Source organism: Schistocerca nitens, chromosome 3 (assembly GCF_023898315.1).
Source record: "Schistocerca nitens isolate TAMUIC-IGC-003100 chromosome 3, iqSchNite1.1, whole genome shotgun sequence".
Classification (NCBI taxonomy): domain Eukaryota; kingdom Metazoa; phylum Arthropoda; class Insecta; order Orthoptera; family Acrididae; genus Schistocerca; species Schistocerca nitens.
Window position 1 is genome coordinate 878,729,670 of NC_064616.1, and position 17,518 is coordinate 878,747,187.

The window sequence follows — 17,518 nt, forward strand, 5'->3', positions numbered from 1 at the left end:
GGATTGTGAAACATGCTACGCAACAACACAACAAAGTTCCCTTTCTAATTGTAAATGCATTTAAAATATAAAAACAGTTTTTTATGTTTAAAAAGAAAAAGTATGAATTTCACAATTATTCACATTGGTGTTTCTGTGTAAAATGTGCAGTGATGTGATTGGTACTGCAATGCAGGCGACGATGCTGCATCCAGTGTGTAAGACATGATTGTTTTTTTTCGTGATGATCAACACACAGCATGGATTGGAAGGGTGGAGAGTAATATGAAGCTATATACTCGTATATACTGCGTTGATCATTTTGATATGCTTGGATTTGCTCTACCATTTTTCCTTGAATCACTGCAGATCATAATTGTATTTAAGAATATCCGTCTTTCGTAAGTCTTAAATTCTTGCCAGTGTCCAGTTACACTTACCTCTTACACACACACATATATATATATATATATATATATAGTGAAGCGAAATTCGCACACTCGGCCTTCGCAGCGCGATTCCTCAAATGCCAGCGATAAAAAAAATGTCTGTCACAAAATTTCGTCCGGTGAGTACATCCGGCAGAAAAAGGACGTTACAGAGTGGCATTCTGGCAACACTGTAACTACATGTATGGTACCTACCTCTGTCAGTACATATGATTTATGCTGTACAGTTGGTGCAGTGGGTAGAGTTTTGGGTTAGCATGCAGGATGTCGAGGATTCGATCCTGAGTTACTACGCATGCTCTTTTTTTTCTAATTTCATTCTGACATTTCATACTGTAATATACACCGTTTCTTCAGTCACATGTATCCTAAATTTACAACATTTTATAACGCTGAACACAGCAAATACGTGGTTAGACAAATAAGAAATAGACAGTTGAAACAAATGAACTGTCATAGGACGGAATAAATACAAAAACAATATCTATTTCGAGATGCCAAAGATGATAGCGTAGTACAAACCATAACATCTACTTGTCATTTATACTACATTTAATATGAGCACTCAGATGGCGCACATTAGCAGTGACAATTATAATGTCCATATTAATGACCGCGTGACCTTCACAACGCAATACGTTTTCCTCAGAACAACAGATGCTCAAAGCGACCTCCCTGCACGTGCAAACATTGCGCAGCCCGCCGGATCATAGAGCTCTGGACCCTTCGCAGGTGAACGCGGTAGCCATACAACTGGACCTCCACGTCCAAGCCATTTCCCTGGAAATGTTCTGTCCAAATACTGTCGCACATTAATTCCAGAGTGTGGAGGTGCACCATCATGTTGGAACCACATTCTCTACCGAACATGTAGTGGAACATCGTCCAGCGCATCAGGCAGATAGTTTGAGAGGGATGCGTGATACCTTTGTGCAGTCAACCGGTCAGGCAATATGTGGGGACCCAAACACCTGTCGCCCCATATTCCGGCCCAGGCGTTGATACCAAAGTGAACTTGATATCCATGGTCGCGGGTGACGTGCGGATTAACCTCACACCACTGGTGGGCATTGTGCATATTGAAGACACCCTCACGAGTGAATGCTGCTTCATCCGACCATATTACAGTGTTCACAAAGTATCGTTGGCTTTCTGTTGTTGCTGTAATCATTAACAGAACTGCATCCGCTGATGGTGATCTGCAGGATGCAGGTGTTGTGTGAAAGCATAATGATACAGGTGCAGCCCACGCTTGTGCAGCACTTTAACGACCATGCGTTGTGAGACACGCAACTGCCTTGCTACGCTACATGTACTTCGTTGAGCTTCTTGGTGTATGACCTCCAGAATAGCTTCCTCAATAGCTGGAGTACGGAGTCCTGTGAACGACCTCTGTCACGCGATGGTGGAAGGAGAGAACCTGACTCCCGAAGGCGCAGCTCCAGATGACGAAACACATTTTTATCTGTATGGCGTTGACGAGGATATCTAGCTGCATATTCACGAGCGGTAACACCAGCCCAGTTATCAGATGCACCAAGGACCAGAAGCATATCCACATATTCATCGTTTGTGTATGCCATACGTCTGCCACATTGGTTTAGAGGTTTACAATGAGAAAATTTGATACGTGTACGCATGTACACTGGATTCTGTCTCGGGCGCATTACTCCGCTCGCAACTAGTCTCTGTCCGAGGCAGCGGATACAGTATAAACACGCCGTCTGTGCTGCGTGTTATTCCACCTAACGCGCATTACCCCTTTGACAGATATTGTTCTGCATGATTCATCCTGACACCGCTAATTGTGAAATGTTCGGTTTCGAATAAGCTCTGTTCCCCTAATGATAATAGACAAGATGTTTCCACAGTCCCATAGATAAAATAATAATAATAAAACTTTGAAAATTTTCAGCTAATTGAAATAGAAGAAAATTTCACCAAAAATAGTACTAGACTTTTTACCAAACTTTTAAACACATACCTAAAGGATATCAGGCACCAAGTATTTGTTTCAAAGATGAAAATGGCAAAATGAGATTAAATAACAAAGAAAGTTGTGAAATTTTAGCAAAATTTTTTGAAAAGTTGTTAAACTGTCCAGTTCGAAAAGATAAATTAGAATTTCCAGTGCCAACTCAAAATCTAGAGGAAGATTTCTCACCAACAGAGTTAGAAATTCGTGAAGTCATCAAAACACTTAAAAACAATAAAGCGAGTGGTGAGGACTCCATTACAGCAGAACTATTGAAGTGGTCAGAACCAAAAATCATAAAGGATCTACAGCTGCTTTTTGGGAACATTTGGAAAACTGAAAAGATTCAAGTTGAATGGAAAACAACATTAATCCACCCGCTACATAAAATGGGAGACAAACAAAATGTCAATAATTACAGAGAAGTGTCACTTCTGCCAGTGGCATACAAAACATTATCAAAAATTCTCCTGAACGGAGTTCAAAAAGGTTCAAATATGTGTGAAATCTTATGGGATTTAACTGCTAAGTTCATCAGTCCCTAAGCTTACACACTACTTAACCTTCATGATCCTAAGGACAAACACACCCACCCATGACCGAGGGAGGACTCGAACCTCCTGAACGGAGTGGTAGATGCTTTAGACAAACAACTGGGAGAATATCAGGGTGATTTTCGAAAGGGAAGATCCTGTGCAGAACAATTTTTTAACTTAAAGTCAATAATTCGCCATAGAATGTTAACCAGCAAACCAATAATAGTGTCATTTATTCCTTATTGATTTCAAGACAGCATTTGATTGTATAGACAGAGAAACAATAGGTAAGGTCATTAGAGAATTTGGTGTTAAATCAAAATTAGCAAATATAATTCGTGAAAAACTAACAGGTACAATATCTAAAGCCAAATTTATGGGAGAAGTATCTGAGCCATTTTAAATAAAAACTGGTGTTAGACAAGGTGATGGTTTATCACCTTTACTCTTTAATTGTGTTCTAGAAAAATTGTAAGGATCTGGAATTCGGAGCTAACAAAATCACTAAATTGAACCAATAACTCTGGGAATTAAAACAAATGGAATTAAGGTAAACTGCTAGGCTTTTGCCGATTATTTTGCAATACTTTCAGAAAACCTGACAGAAGCAGTTATTCAAATGAGCCTTCTGGAGAAAATAGCAAACAGAACAAGCCTCAAAATTTCTGCTGAAAAAGCAAAATTCATGAAAAATATAAAAAATGCGTCAAAATTAACAGAAACACAAATAGGTGAAACAGAGCGAGTAAATAAATTTAAATATCTTGGAGACACTACACAAGAGAATGGACTAGAAAAATCTTCAATACATGTAAGAATTAACAAAACGGAAAGAGCATATGGTTTAACCAAAAATATTTACAACAAGAAATGTATATCTAGAGAACAAAACCAAAAAACTACACCACAGTGGTACGACCAGAATGTTTATATGGATCTGAATGCCGAACGATGAACTATAAGACGGACAAACTAGAGGCACTGAAAAGAAGAATTATTACAAAAATAATGGGTGCAATAAAAACTGCAGATGGTTGGAAAATAAGAAGTAATGAGGAAATCTACAAAAATATAAAGAAAATGTCTGAAGTAATGGCCAGACGAATATTAACCTTTTGCGGAGAAATCTACCGAATGGATGGAAATTGTCTAACAAAACAAATACTCCTATATTTCTGGAAGAAGAAATCGACAATAGCATGAATTACAGAAGTAAGGAAAGATCTAGAAAGAAACAACATCAAAGAATCAGAAACAGCAGAAACAAACCGTTTTAAAAATCAAAGACTAAATTTGGAAGGCTTTAAAACCAGAAGAAATAAAAAATTGGGAACAACATGGACAGAAGAAAGGACGAGACTTCATGAGGAGAAAAAGAGGGAACACTGGAAACATAGGCCGGCCAGTGTGGCCGAGCGGTTCTAGGCGCTTCAGGCTGAAACCGCGCGACTGCTCCGTTCGCAGGTTCGAATCCTGCCTCGGGCATGGATGTGTGTGATGTCCTTAGGTTAGTTAGGTTTAAGTAGTCGTAAGTTCTAGGGGACTGATGACCTCAGATGTTAAGTCACATAGTACTCAGAACCATTTGAACCATTTTGGAAAATAGGAAACAACAGGAAAGGAAGAAGAGGAACTGAAGTTGTTAACGTGATCCCAGTTGGTCAATACGATTGTAAAAATAATAATAATAAGAAGAAGAAGAAGAAGAAGAAGAAGAATGCATTGAGATACGTGCTAAACAGCATGCGGTTACCAGACTCAATGCCGAAAGGCTAATTACTGGGACCATGGTGATAACACACACAAATAGTAACCGAGTTTGGACATTATTCGCAAAGCACGTTGCTAGTCTGACTGGTAACATAAGGCCTGGACCTGAACGAGGCAATAATAATAGTTGGTACTAATCTATGGGACTATTGGAGGAGAGTACAAAGAAAACAGGTTTCGCATCTAGTAGATGAAGTGGTGTGAATAAATTCACGCCCACGATGTGAAAATGGCTTCTTTCAAAGATGACTAATTTTCTATTTCTACGATTGTAGTATATAAGTCCAAATGTATTCTAGAGGACCGCTGCAATAGTTGTTGACGATTAAGATGCCAAATATCGTACCACCTGGACTACATTTACCAAATAAGAAATATATGCCTCAATCCAGGATCGAACCATCGACCTGCTGCTCGCTAACCCAAAAACTCGATTCACTATACCAGCTGTACATGATGACTGTTACTGGCTGACAGAAATAGTTACCATACCTGTGGTTACAGTATTGCCACTCTTTAACATCCGTTTTCTACCGGATGTACTCGCCTCGCCGGGCGAAATTTTGTGAGAGACATTTCTTTATCGCTGGCATGTGAGGAGTCGCGCTGCGAAGCCTGAATGTGCGAATTTCGCTTGGAGAAGCGAAATGCGCACATTCAGGCTTCGCATATATATTTGATTAGATGGATGGCGCGACGCATCTAATCAAATGCCAACCACAATTTTATGAATAAAAAAATAAAAGTTATAAATTACAGCGAAACTAATAACATTTCCACAAACATTTCAAATATTAAACATTAAACCAAGTAATTAAGCACAATCAACCAGGTGTTGGATGAAAAAACAGTACCACAGCTATTATCGCAATAAGCAAAATTACAATACATTCTTCATTTCCTGCATAGTGAGAGTAGTTTTAAGTATTTTATTATGTAAATGTGTCGAACCATAAAAGTACTCTACATGCACACAACAAAGTGAAGCATTATGGCATTTTATATTGATTATTTCATTTATTCCAAGGCAAATGTTGTTAAGCACGTGTGCGCTAGACTCGTAGGTATTTATTTAAGTCGAAGGACCGATTTGAAGAATATTTTGTTTAGTATCATTGGAAACGTTAGCTAGTAAGCTTTTACAGACGTCCAGTTTTAAGGATTTTTAATATTAAAATGGTGGTCCATTTCGTGCATTTTATGACATTGTAAGAAAGTCGTGCTTTTGGTGGAAGTTCCCAAAGTCTCAGCGGCGGGAGCGGTAGGTCGCTGGAGAACGCTGCGAGTGCAAGGGCTATTGGGTGCAAGGCAGAAACGAGAAGGACACTTCTGTATGGGCCACTGGACGAGATGGTAGCAAAGTTTTACTTTGATGTCCTGCTATAAGACGACATAGGACGTCGTAATAAACTCGTGTGATAGGAAGGTTTTGTAAGACTTCTGTTTCGTATCACCACTGATGCAGCTTTATACTTAGTTAAATTCAGTTACAACTAAATTCGGTTGTAACTTTCGAACTAATGATGAATTGTTAAATTACTGGGGATTCTACAACCACACGTGCTTTGGTCGATGCAGTATCAACTGATTTTCAATATTTATTATTCTACAACCTTGTTTAAGTATATTTTGTGTGACAACCACTTCTGAACGACATTGCTTGATCTCTTAATAAATTGTGAAACCTATGTATCTTTAAACTAGTGGTATGACCTAATTCAATTTTCAAATATTGTATTTCCCAGTTTTATCATTTCTGATCATTTCTCATAACTGCAACTTATTATTATTACATTGGTTTAAGTTACCTTTGCTCAAATTATTAGACCTTAAGATCACAATTTACTACAGATTATTTAGCTATCTTAGCTCTTTGGTGCAAAGCAGAAATTTATGGCTCAGCACTACGACATCACTGAGCCAGGTTTTCAACCAAAGCCACACATAGCCAAATACTGATTCTTATTGCTAACTCCCATTAAACTGAGTGTGTAAGAAGAGTAAGAAACCCGGGAAGTCGCAGGCTGCCATTGATGCAGAAACAGCTCTGTACAGCCTCTTGGTGCCCCTGTTCCACCGCACAGAGTGAACCAGTAGACGAGTTGCATATGGACAACTCTTCATCAGTAATCTATCTGTTGTGTTCTGCCCTCTCGTCTAATATAGGGTGCCTAGGAAACCTGCTTTCTCGGATCGCTAAACAACAACTCAAGCAAAACGTATTAATAAAGTTTATTACAGTAAGATAAATGACAATACTTTGCGTATTCCAAATGGTGTGTCGCAAACAAATGGCGACATGCAAATAATCAGTCAGTATATACAGTTCCAATACAAACAACACAATACAGTTCACAAGTCACTGCCTTAGCTTTCGGAGGACGGCTCGTCTTCAACTCGGGCGGGGCCAGACAGAGCGGCGCTTACATTCTCTTCGTGTAGAGGCCGCTTCTGTCTCGGTTGCCGTCCTAGGGAGGGGTGCGTCAGCGTCCTATTGGCTGACGTCGTCTCACAGCCCTCTCTGCTCTTCCGTTCTCGATCGTCGTGCCGGCGCTTGACGTCACGCCGGAACACTATCTATAGTAATGCTGCAGATCACTGTAAACGCACAACTAACACTGCCAGAAAACAAACCCCCAGACAGTATCGAGAATCACTGAATGAAAACGAGGTAAGGGAGGCATTCCTAATGTCAACAGCAGGTACCGTGAGTGAATGGAAACAAGGCACAAAGCCCAACCATCGACACTTGCACTGTTATGCACATCTTTCAGTGCAACTCAGAAAACAGTTATAGGGCAAGAATCCAAACAAAATGCAATAATTCTGCAACGAGCTGCCGGAGACCGTGGGTCTCTTATACCAAAGTACTCAGAATGTATTCCGGAACAAGCTCTGAAAGTTTTTCCGTTGAGTTCTGAGCCCGCATCTCGTGGTCGTGCGGTAGCGTTCTCGCTTCCCACGCCCGGGTTCCCGGGTTCGATTCCCGGCAGGGTCAGGGATTTTCTCTGCCTCGTGATGGCTGGGTGTTGTGTGATGTCCTTAGGTTAGTTAGGTTTAAGTAGTTCTAAGTTCTAGGGGACTGATGACCATAGCTGTTAAGTCCCATAGTGCTCAGAGCCATTTTTTTTTAGTTCTGCCTCACCCTGTAAATGTAAATGAACCACGTCAAAATCATACATAAATTATATACTTCGGTTCGTATCATTGTGGACATGTTATTTACATCAGTTTTATTCCCATACTCTTCCTCATCCACCACAATGATATCTTTGTCTTTGAGTCCTCATATCCTGCACTTCGTTGTTTTACCACCTATGCCAGAACAAAGTAAGAGCATATGGACTATCAGACCAATTGTGTGATTGGATTGAAGAGTTCCTAGATAACAGAACGCAGCATATCATTCTCAATGGAGAGAAGTCTTCCGAAGTAAGAGTGATTTCAGGTGTGCCGCAGGGGAGTGTCGTAGGACCGTTGCTATTCACAATAGACATAAATGACCTTGTGGATAACATCGGAAGTTCACTGAGGTTTTTGGCGGATGATGCTGTGGTATATCGAGAGGTTGTAACAATGGGAAATTGTAGTGAAATGCAGGAGGATCTGCAACGAATTGATGCATGGTGCAGGGAATGGCAATTGAATCTCAATGTAGACAAGTGTAATGTGCTGCGGATACATAGAAAGAAAGATCCTTTACTATTTAGCTACAATATAGCAGGTCAGCAACTGGAAGCAGTTAATTCCATAAATTATCTGTGAGTAGGCATTAGGAGTGATTTAAAATGGAATATAAATTAATAGTCGGTAAAGCAGTTGCCAGACTGAGATTCACTGGAAGAATCCTAAGGAAATGCAATCCGAAAACAAAGGAAGTAGGTTCCAGTACACTTGTTCGCCAACTGCTTGAATATTGCTCACCAGTGTGGGATCCGTACCAGATAGGGTTGATAGAAGAAGTAGAGAAGATCCAACGGAGAGCAGCGCGCTTCGTTACAGGATGATCCTATAACGATCATTTGGTAATCGCGAAAGCGTTACGAAGATAATAGATAAACTCCAGTGGAAGACTTTGCAGGAGAGACGCTCAGTAGCTCGGTACGGGCTTTTGTTGAAGTTTCGAGAACATACCTTCACCGAGGAGTCAAGCAGTATATTGCTCCCTCCTACGTACATCTCGCGAAGAGACCGTGAGGATACAATCAGAGAGGTTAGAGCACACAGAGGCATACCGACAATCTTTCTTTCCACGAACAATACGAGACTGGAATAGAAGGGAGAACCGATAGAGGTACCCAAGGTATCCTCCGCCACACACCGTAAGGTGGCTTGCGGAGTATGGATGTAGATGTAGATGTAGATGTAGATACGCAGTCTCCGGTGGTAGTAACACAACAGAATCATTATTTCCACCGTTAGCGACGGGTCCCGTTATTTAAGTGGCTGCTATTCAGTACCCATGTCTCCACCTGTTCGTCAGCACAGAGGATCTTCATATCCCTAAAGTCCGCTCCACTCCTGATTTCTGCACAAAACCAGACATATGCTTTATATATATATATATATATATATATATATATATATATATATATATATATATATATATATATATACTCCTGGAAATGGAAAAAAGAACACATTGACACCGGTGTGTCAGACCCACCATACTTGCTCCGGACACTGCGAGAGGGCTGTACAAGCAATGATCACACGCACGGCACAGCGGACACACCAGGAACCGCGGTGTTGGCCGTCGAATGGCGCTAGCTGCGCAGCATTTGTGCACCGCCGCCGTCAGTGTCAGCCAGTTTGCCGTGGCATACGGAGCTCCATCGCAGGCTTTAACACTGGTAGCATGCCGCGACAGCGTGGACGTGAACCGTATGTGCAGTTGACGGACTTTGAGCGAGGGCGTATAGTGGGCATGCGGGAGGCCGGGTGGACGTACCGCCGAATTGCTCAACACGTGGGGCGTGAAGTCTCCACAGTACATCGATGTTGTCGCCAGTGGTCGGCGGAAGGTGCACGTGCCCGTCGACCTGGGACCGGACCGCAGCGACGCACGGATGCACGCCAAGACCGTAGGATCCTACGCAGTGCCGTAGGGGACCGCACCGCCACTTCCCAGCAAATTAGGGACACTGTTGCTCCTGGGGTATCGGCGAGGACCATTCGCAACCGTCTCCATGAAGCTGGGCTACGGTCCCGCACACCGTTAGGCCGTCTTCCGCTCACGCCCCAACATCGTGCAGCCCGCCTCCAGTGGTGTCGCGACAGGCGTGAATGGAGGGACGAATGGAGACGTGTCGTCTTCAGCGATGAGAGTCGCTTCTGCCTTGGTGCCAATGATGGTCGTATGCGTGTTTGGCGCCGTGCAGGTGAGCGCCACAATCAGGACTGCATACGACCGGGGCACACAGGGCCAACACCCGGCATCATGGTGTGGGGAGCGATCTCCTACACTGGCCGTACACCACTGGTGATCGTCGAGGGGACACTGAATAGTGCACGGTACATCCAAACCGTCATCGAACCCATCGTTCTACCATTCCTAGACCGGCAAGGGAACTTGCTGTTCCAACAGGACAATGCACGTCCGCATGTATCCCGTGCCACCCAACGTGCTCTAGAAGGTGTAAGTCAACTACCCTGGCCAGCAAGATCTCCGGATCTGTCCCCCATTGAGCATGTTTGGGACTGGATGAAGCGTCGTCTCACGCGGTCTGCACGTCCAGCACGAACGCTGGTCCAACTGAGGCGCCAGGTGGAAATGGCATGGCAAGCCGTTCCACAGGACTACATCCAGCATCTCTACGATCGTCTCCATGGGAGAATAGCAGCCTGCATTGCTGCGAAAGGTGGATATACACTGTACTAGTGCCGACATGCCGACATTGTGCATGCTCTGTTGCCTGTGTCTATGTGCCTGTGGTTCTGTCAGTGTGATCATGTGATGTATCTGACCCCAGGAATGTGTCAATAAAGTTTCCCCTTCCTGGGACAATGAATTCACGGTGTTCTTATTTCAATTTCCAGGAGTATATATATATATATATATATATACAACGCTTGAACTCTGCTGGGAACAATTTCAATGAAGTGTCTGTGCGTGAATGGCAGCCCATTCATCCTCAAGAACCGAAACTAGAAGAAGGTAAAGATGTTGGACGCTGGAGTCTGGAGCAAACATCCCAGGGGTGTTGCACTGCGTTCAGGTCGGGACTCTGCAGAGGCCAGTCCATTTCAGGAATGGTATTGTACCCAGATCATTGCCTCACAGATGCCGCTTTACAATCATCGTTTCCGAACTGTGCGAAGTACACACTGCTGTAAAATGTGTTCATCTCCTTCACACGCTCAGCGTTTTCTTAAGCGCAGAAATGTATCATAATCTAACTACGAAAAACACCCCCATATAGTATCACGACCACCTTCGTAAGTCACTGTTACATTACGGCAGGTTACGTTCTCCAGGCTTTCGACAAACCCAAACCCCTCCATCAGATTGCCACAGGGTATAGCGTGATTCATCGCGTCAAATCACTGGTTTCCAGTCATCACCTGGCCAATCACATCGCACATTACAATACTTCACGCGACACTTAGCATTAACTATAAAAATGTGTGGCATATTGCAAGTTGCTTGACCATTGTATCCTATTCTTTTTAACTCTCTAAGCACAATAATTGTGGTAGCTGGACTGCTAGTAACATTTTGGAACTAACGAATGAACCCTTTCGCTGATTTCATGTGAATTTACTAACCAACATCCGCATTGCTCGAGTTCCCTGTCTGTCAGTACGAGAGGTCTACCTGGTCTTGGTTTAACTGTGGTTCTTCCTTCCCATTTCCACTGCCCAGTCACATCACCAACAGTCAACTTGCGGAGCTTTAGAAAGAATTAAATCTCTTTGATGGATTTGCTGCTCAAGTGACATTCAATGATTAGTCCGCTTTCGAAGTGACTTAGCTCTCCTGACCTCTCCATTCTGTTGTTAAGGTTCCTCTATTGACAACACAGTATTCGATGCGTTCTTCTATACTGACGGCCCGCCTGACGTCAAATCTAGTGGTAAATTCTACGCTACGTATCGGTGTTCAGACGCTTTTGATCAGATAGTGTCCTGCGTAATAAAAAAGTGAAGCACCCAAAAATGGTGGAGGAAAGGAAATGAAACTTCACGTGTTGGAAGGGTGTCTGACACGCCTTCTATGATCACAAGACTGAGTAAAATTTATGAAGAACATGACAGTATGGTTCAAATGGCTCTGAGCACTATGGGACGTAACAGCTGAGGTCATCAGTCCCCTAGAACTTAGAACTACTTAAACCTAACTAACCTAAGGACATCACACACATCCATGCCCGAGGCAGGATTCGAACCTGCCACCGTAGCGGTCGCGCGGCTCCAGACTGTAGCGCCTAGAACCGCTCGGCCACACCGGCCGGCGCATGATAGTATGAGCCCACTTATCAGTACGAAGTTGCGTCTCCTCTGGCCTGGACGCATGCATTGATTCGGTTGGGAAGGGCGCCATAAAACCATTGTATCCTCTACCAAGGGAAGCTGGCTGAAAAATGTTGTAACTGCTCCTTGACATCCTGGATCCGGTCACTGAGACGTAGCTTGCCCTTGCATGTTATATCAGGTACATACCTGTGGATCTCGATGTCAAGGGAGTACCTCAACAGCATACACGCAGGTCGTAGAAACAAGTGTCACATATGGACAAGTACTGTAATGTTGAAGAAAGGCAATAAGATACTGTTGCAGGGTGTCGTAGTGCCGTAAGAGATCCCTCAGTCACTACCGCCAGTGACCTGAAGCCATATCCAATGGCTCCCCACACAATGACGCCCAAAATAACCCAGCTTTATCTCTGCAAACCTTCGGAAGGGTAGGGCATTTCTCTGCGTCACCGCCACTTTCGTCGCCGATCGTCTTCCGGGATGATGTTGCTCCATGATTCATCACTGCACCCAGTGTGATGTCATTCATCAGCAGTTCATGCTTCCCGATCACGGAACCACTCGAAACACATTCTTTTGTGTCGTGGGGTTAATGGCAGCCTGCACATGAGGCATCTACATCTACATCTACATCTACATCTACATCTACTTGATTACTCTGCTATTCACAATAAAGCGCCTGGCAGAGGGTTCAATGAACCACTTCTCACACAGTGTTCCCAGAGTACCTGTCTTCCTTTCATTCCCTTGTCTCTCATTACCCAGCAGAAAGATACATCCCTCTTTTTTTTATGGAGGAAGATTGGAAGATGTAAGGGTGGCATCCTCAGTATCATTAACAGCAATCAACACAGCAGCTCACTTCCAATGTTACAAAACTAGCTGCTTTTGGGGCACTGAACGTTTTGCCAGCTGGAGCTACTGTCAGTTAAATTATTGCAACACAAAGAAAAGGTACAAAAATGGGAAAAGCCAAACGTAAATGAACAAAATCTGACAGCCCTTCGGCTCAAAGTTAAGAAAGAAGACTGAACAAGTTTGGAAAAAGACTTTTCACTGAATCATGAAGTACCACACACTACCTTATAAAATAGGTGAATCGCCCAGAAGGAGAGGAGGAAACAAAATGAAACTTCATGGTTTGAAACTGCCACCAATGCCCTCTCGGCCGCCAGTATTTAGATTACCGTCACAGACCGGAGAGCTGAGTCATTTCCAGTCTGTCATCCAGTGATTCCTGCAACTGTTGGTCTTCTACCGGTGACGCGGGACGACACAGAATGTTGAAGGGAGTCCTTTACTTGTTCTCGGATGGCACGTGCAGATGTGAAGGGGTTACGGTGTGCTTGGTGCACAATATGGTGATTCTCCCTTACAGTGGACAGAAATGGTCGAATACAATCTTTACTACGAGTGTGCTTGCCCTCCCAAATAGGCCATGAAGGCCCAACGGTACCGACCGACAGCCGTGTCATCCTCAGCCCACAGGCATCACTGGATGCGTATATGGAGAGGCGTTTGGTCAGCAGACCGCTCTCCCAGCCGTATGTCAGTCCAGAGCCGCTACTTCTCATTCAAGTAGCTTCTCAGTTTTCCTCACAAGGGCTGAGTGCACCCCGCTTGCCAACAGTGCTCGGCAGATCGGATGGTCACCCATCCAAGTGCTAGCCCAGCCCAACAGAGCTTAAATTCGGTGATCTGATGGGAACCGGTGTTACCACTGCGGCAAGGCCGTTGGCCCTCAAGTTCCCATGAAGTAAAATATCGGGCCACTATCCCATCCTAGCGCCCCACAAATCTGAATAACTATTCGGCCAGCCGGCCAAATGGAAACCAACAATGAGGCCCTTTTCAAAACTCTTTCAGTGCTGATCACTTATCTGTGTCCCTCTCAAAGATCACTCAGCCTCTGACACTTTTCACGTCCCTACATACAGGGTGTTTCCACAAGATTGTGCAAAAATTTAACGGGACATAAAGGATGTTCCTCTGAACAATTTTAGGTAGGGAACCTGGGGACGGAGAAGCCAGCTTAAGGAGATAATAGGAATAAAATCACAGTATTGTGGACTTTTTATTTACATTAGTTAACTGCTAATACTATTATTGACACAAAGAACGTACCATTGCCGGCCGCGGTGGTCTAGCGGTTCTGGCGCTGCAGTCCGGAACAGCGGGACTGCTACGGTCGCAGGTTCGAATCCTGCCTCGGGCATGGGTGTGTGTGATGTCCTTAGGTTAGTTAGGTTTAAGTAGTTCTAAGTTCTAGGGGACTTATGACCTAAGATGTTGAGTCCCATAGTGCTCAGAGCCATTTTTTGAACGTACCATTTGTACTGTATCTCACAAAATGCGCTGAAACTGACGGCCGTCAACCTCAATGCAAGCATGACATCGGCGAAAAAGATGCTGACGCACCTTGACAAATAGTTAACTGCTAATACTACACTCCTGGAAATGGAAAAAAGAACACATGGACACCGGTGTGTCAGACCCACCATACTTGCTCCGGACACTGCGAGAGGGCTGTACAAGCAATGATCACACGCACGGCACAGCCGACACACCAGGAACCGCGGTGTTGGCCGTCGAATGGCGCTAGCTGCGCAGCATTTGTGCACCGCCGCCGTCAGTGTCAGCCAGTTTTCCGTGGCATACGGAGCTCCATCGCAGTCTTTAACACTGGTAGCATGCCGCGACAGCGTGGACGTGAACCGTATGTGCAGTTGACGGACTTTGAGCGAGGGCGTATAGTGGGCATGCGGGAGGCCGGGTGGACGTACCGCCGAATTGCTCAACACGTGGGGCGTGAAGTCTCCACAGTACATCGATGTTGTCGCCAGTGGTCGGCGGAAGGTGCACGTGCCCGTCGACCTGGGACCGGACCGCAGCGACGCACGGATGCACGCCAAGACCGTAGGATCCTACGCAGTGCCGTAGGGGACCGCACCGCCACTTCCCAGCAAATTGGGGACACTGTGGCTCCTGGGGTATCGGCGAGGACCATTCGCAACCGTCTCCATGAAGCTGGGCTACGGTCCCGCACACCGTTAGGCCGTCTTCCGCTCACGCCCCAACATCGTGCAGCCCGCCTCCAGTGGTGTCGCGACAGGCGTGAATGGAGGGACGAATGGAGACGTGTCGTCTTCAGCGATGAGAGTCGCTTCTGCCTTGGTGCCAATGATGGTCGTATGCGTGTTTGGCGCCGTGCAGGTGAGCGCCACAATCAGGACTGCATACGACCGAGGCACACAGGGCCAACACCCGGCATCATGGTGTGGGGAGCGATCTCCTACACTGGCCGTACACCCCTGGTGATCGTCGAGGGGACACTGAATAGTGCACGGTACATCCAAACCGTCATCGAACCCATCGTTCTACCATTCCTAGACCGGCAAGGGAACTTGCTGTTCCAACAGGACAATGCACGTCCGCATGTATCCCGTGCCACCCAACGTGCTCTAGAAGGTGTAAGTCAACTACCCTGGCCAGCAAGATCTCCGGATCTGTCCCCCATTGAGCATGTTTGGAACTGGATGAAGCGTCGTCTCACGCGGTCTGCACGTCCAGCACGAACGCTGGTCCAACTGAGGCGCCAGGTGGAAATGGCATGGCAAGCCGTTCCACAGGACTACATCCAGCATCTCTAGGATCGTCTCCGTGGGAGAATAGCAGCCTGCATCGCTGCGAAAGGTGGATATACACTGTACTAGTGCCGAAATTGTGCATGCTCTGTTGCCTGTGTCTATGTGCCTGTGGTTCTGTCAGTGTGATCATGTGATGTATCTGACCCCAGGAATGTGTCAATAAAGTTTCCCCTTCCTGGGACAATGAATTCACGGTGTTCTTATTTCAATTTCCAGGAGTGTATTATTGACACAATGAACGTATCATTTGTACTGTATCTCACAAAATGCGCTGAAACTGACGGCCGTCAACCTCAATGCAAGCATGACATCGGCGAAAAAGATGCTGACGCACCTTGACAAATATCCCTGGTGTGTTTCCAATCACGTCACAGGCAGCTACAATCCTCGCGACTAATTCCGTCTCCGTAAGCACTGGGGTCTCATGCACAAGTGACTTTAGATATCCCCGTAGGAAATAATCAAGGGGATTCAGGTCAGGTGACCTCGCAGGCCATGTAATAGGACCTCCCCTTCCAACCCAGCAACCAGGAAATACTGTACTGGTATTGCTCCATCATATTGTACTGTACGTCTCTGAATAGTACTGTGTAATTAATGGGTCTGTCGTTGGTTGAAAGGACGTACTGTCATGGGACATTGTAAATATGATACAACAGAGACACCTTATTGACAAGTAAAGTAAACAAAACCTGCATCATGACTTGCTTGTAATTAAGCTGGTCCTCCTTGTTTCCTTGCAGGAAATAAAGAATGTACATGTAAATAAACAGCACAGTACTGTAAACTTGTACGCATGTTAGTTGTAAATAAGCTGGAAAACAATAGTGGTAGACAAAGCAGTAGACAGTTTTACTTCAATATCTCCTTAAGCTGACTCCAGGTTCCCAATCTCAAATTGTTCAGTGGTGTGTTCTCTATGTACTGTTCATTTTTGCACGCTCTTACGGAAACGCCCTGTATATTGCCATAGAAAATAGTGTAATGCCCTCAAGGTCTGTATTCAGAGGCATCAGGGTATAAGATGTGCACACTGTGGCGATTTTAGTGTTAGTGATTCGTTTGTCGCGGTCATCGGTGATCAGATGGTGCTCAGGAAGCTACCTGTGTGCCCTCTGTTTTCTCTCTACAGGCAGTAGCCGTGCCAATTTTTTGAGATGAACAGTGTTTCCAACATTCATTCTAGGGTACAACAATGCCCGCCCTATGAGACGTACTCATGATCAGCAACTTCAGCCATTGCGGGAAGCATGATGGACGTATCATCGGGTTGCTGCACATATTGGGCACAATGCATCAGTTGTTGTCGCAGCTTACAGCAATGGTCTGTGGAACATTCTCACACCTGTAGACCAGGTTCTGGATGTCCGCTTCGTTGGTGCTAGTTTAAAACCAAAGCAACACAAGCTGCCGCTTGGGTTGACAAGCTGAGAGGGACGCCAAAGGCGGCCAAGTGTAATACTTGTTAGATTTTTATGAAGTGCACATCACAATTACTAGAGAAAAGTGAGACGAGTGAAAGTGTGTAAGGGGAAATGGATTGAGACGGCGCCAAATGTTAAGTCCCTTGTGTGGCAAAATGTCCTCGAACTGGCCCTACGTGTAGTACAGACGCACTAAAAGATCATCCGAGCTAGGTGGCGCAGTGGTAAGGCACTGGACTCGCATTCGGGAGGACGACGGTTCA

At 44.8% G+C, this 17,518-nt stretch overlaps 1 pseudogene; it reads right to left on the reverse strand.

The window, feature by feature from the left end:
* Positions 1–13,805: 13,805 nt before the first annotated feature.
* On the reverse strand, positions 13,806–13,923 carry LOC126250228 (5S ribosomal RNA; annotated as a pseudogene).
* Between the last annotated feature and the right edge of the window lie 3,595 nt (positions 13,924–17,518).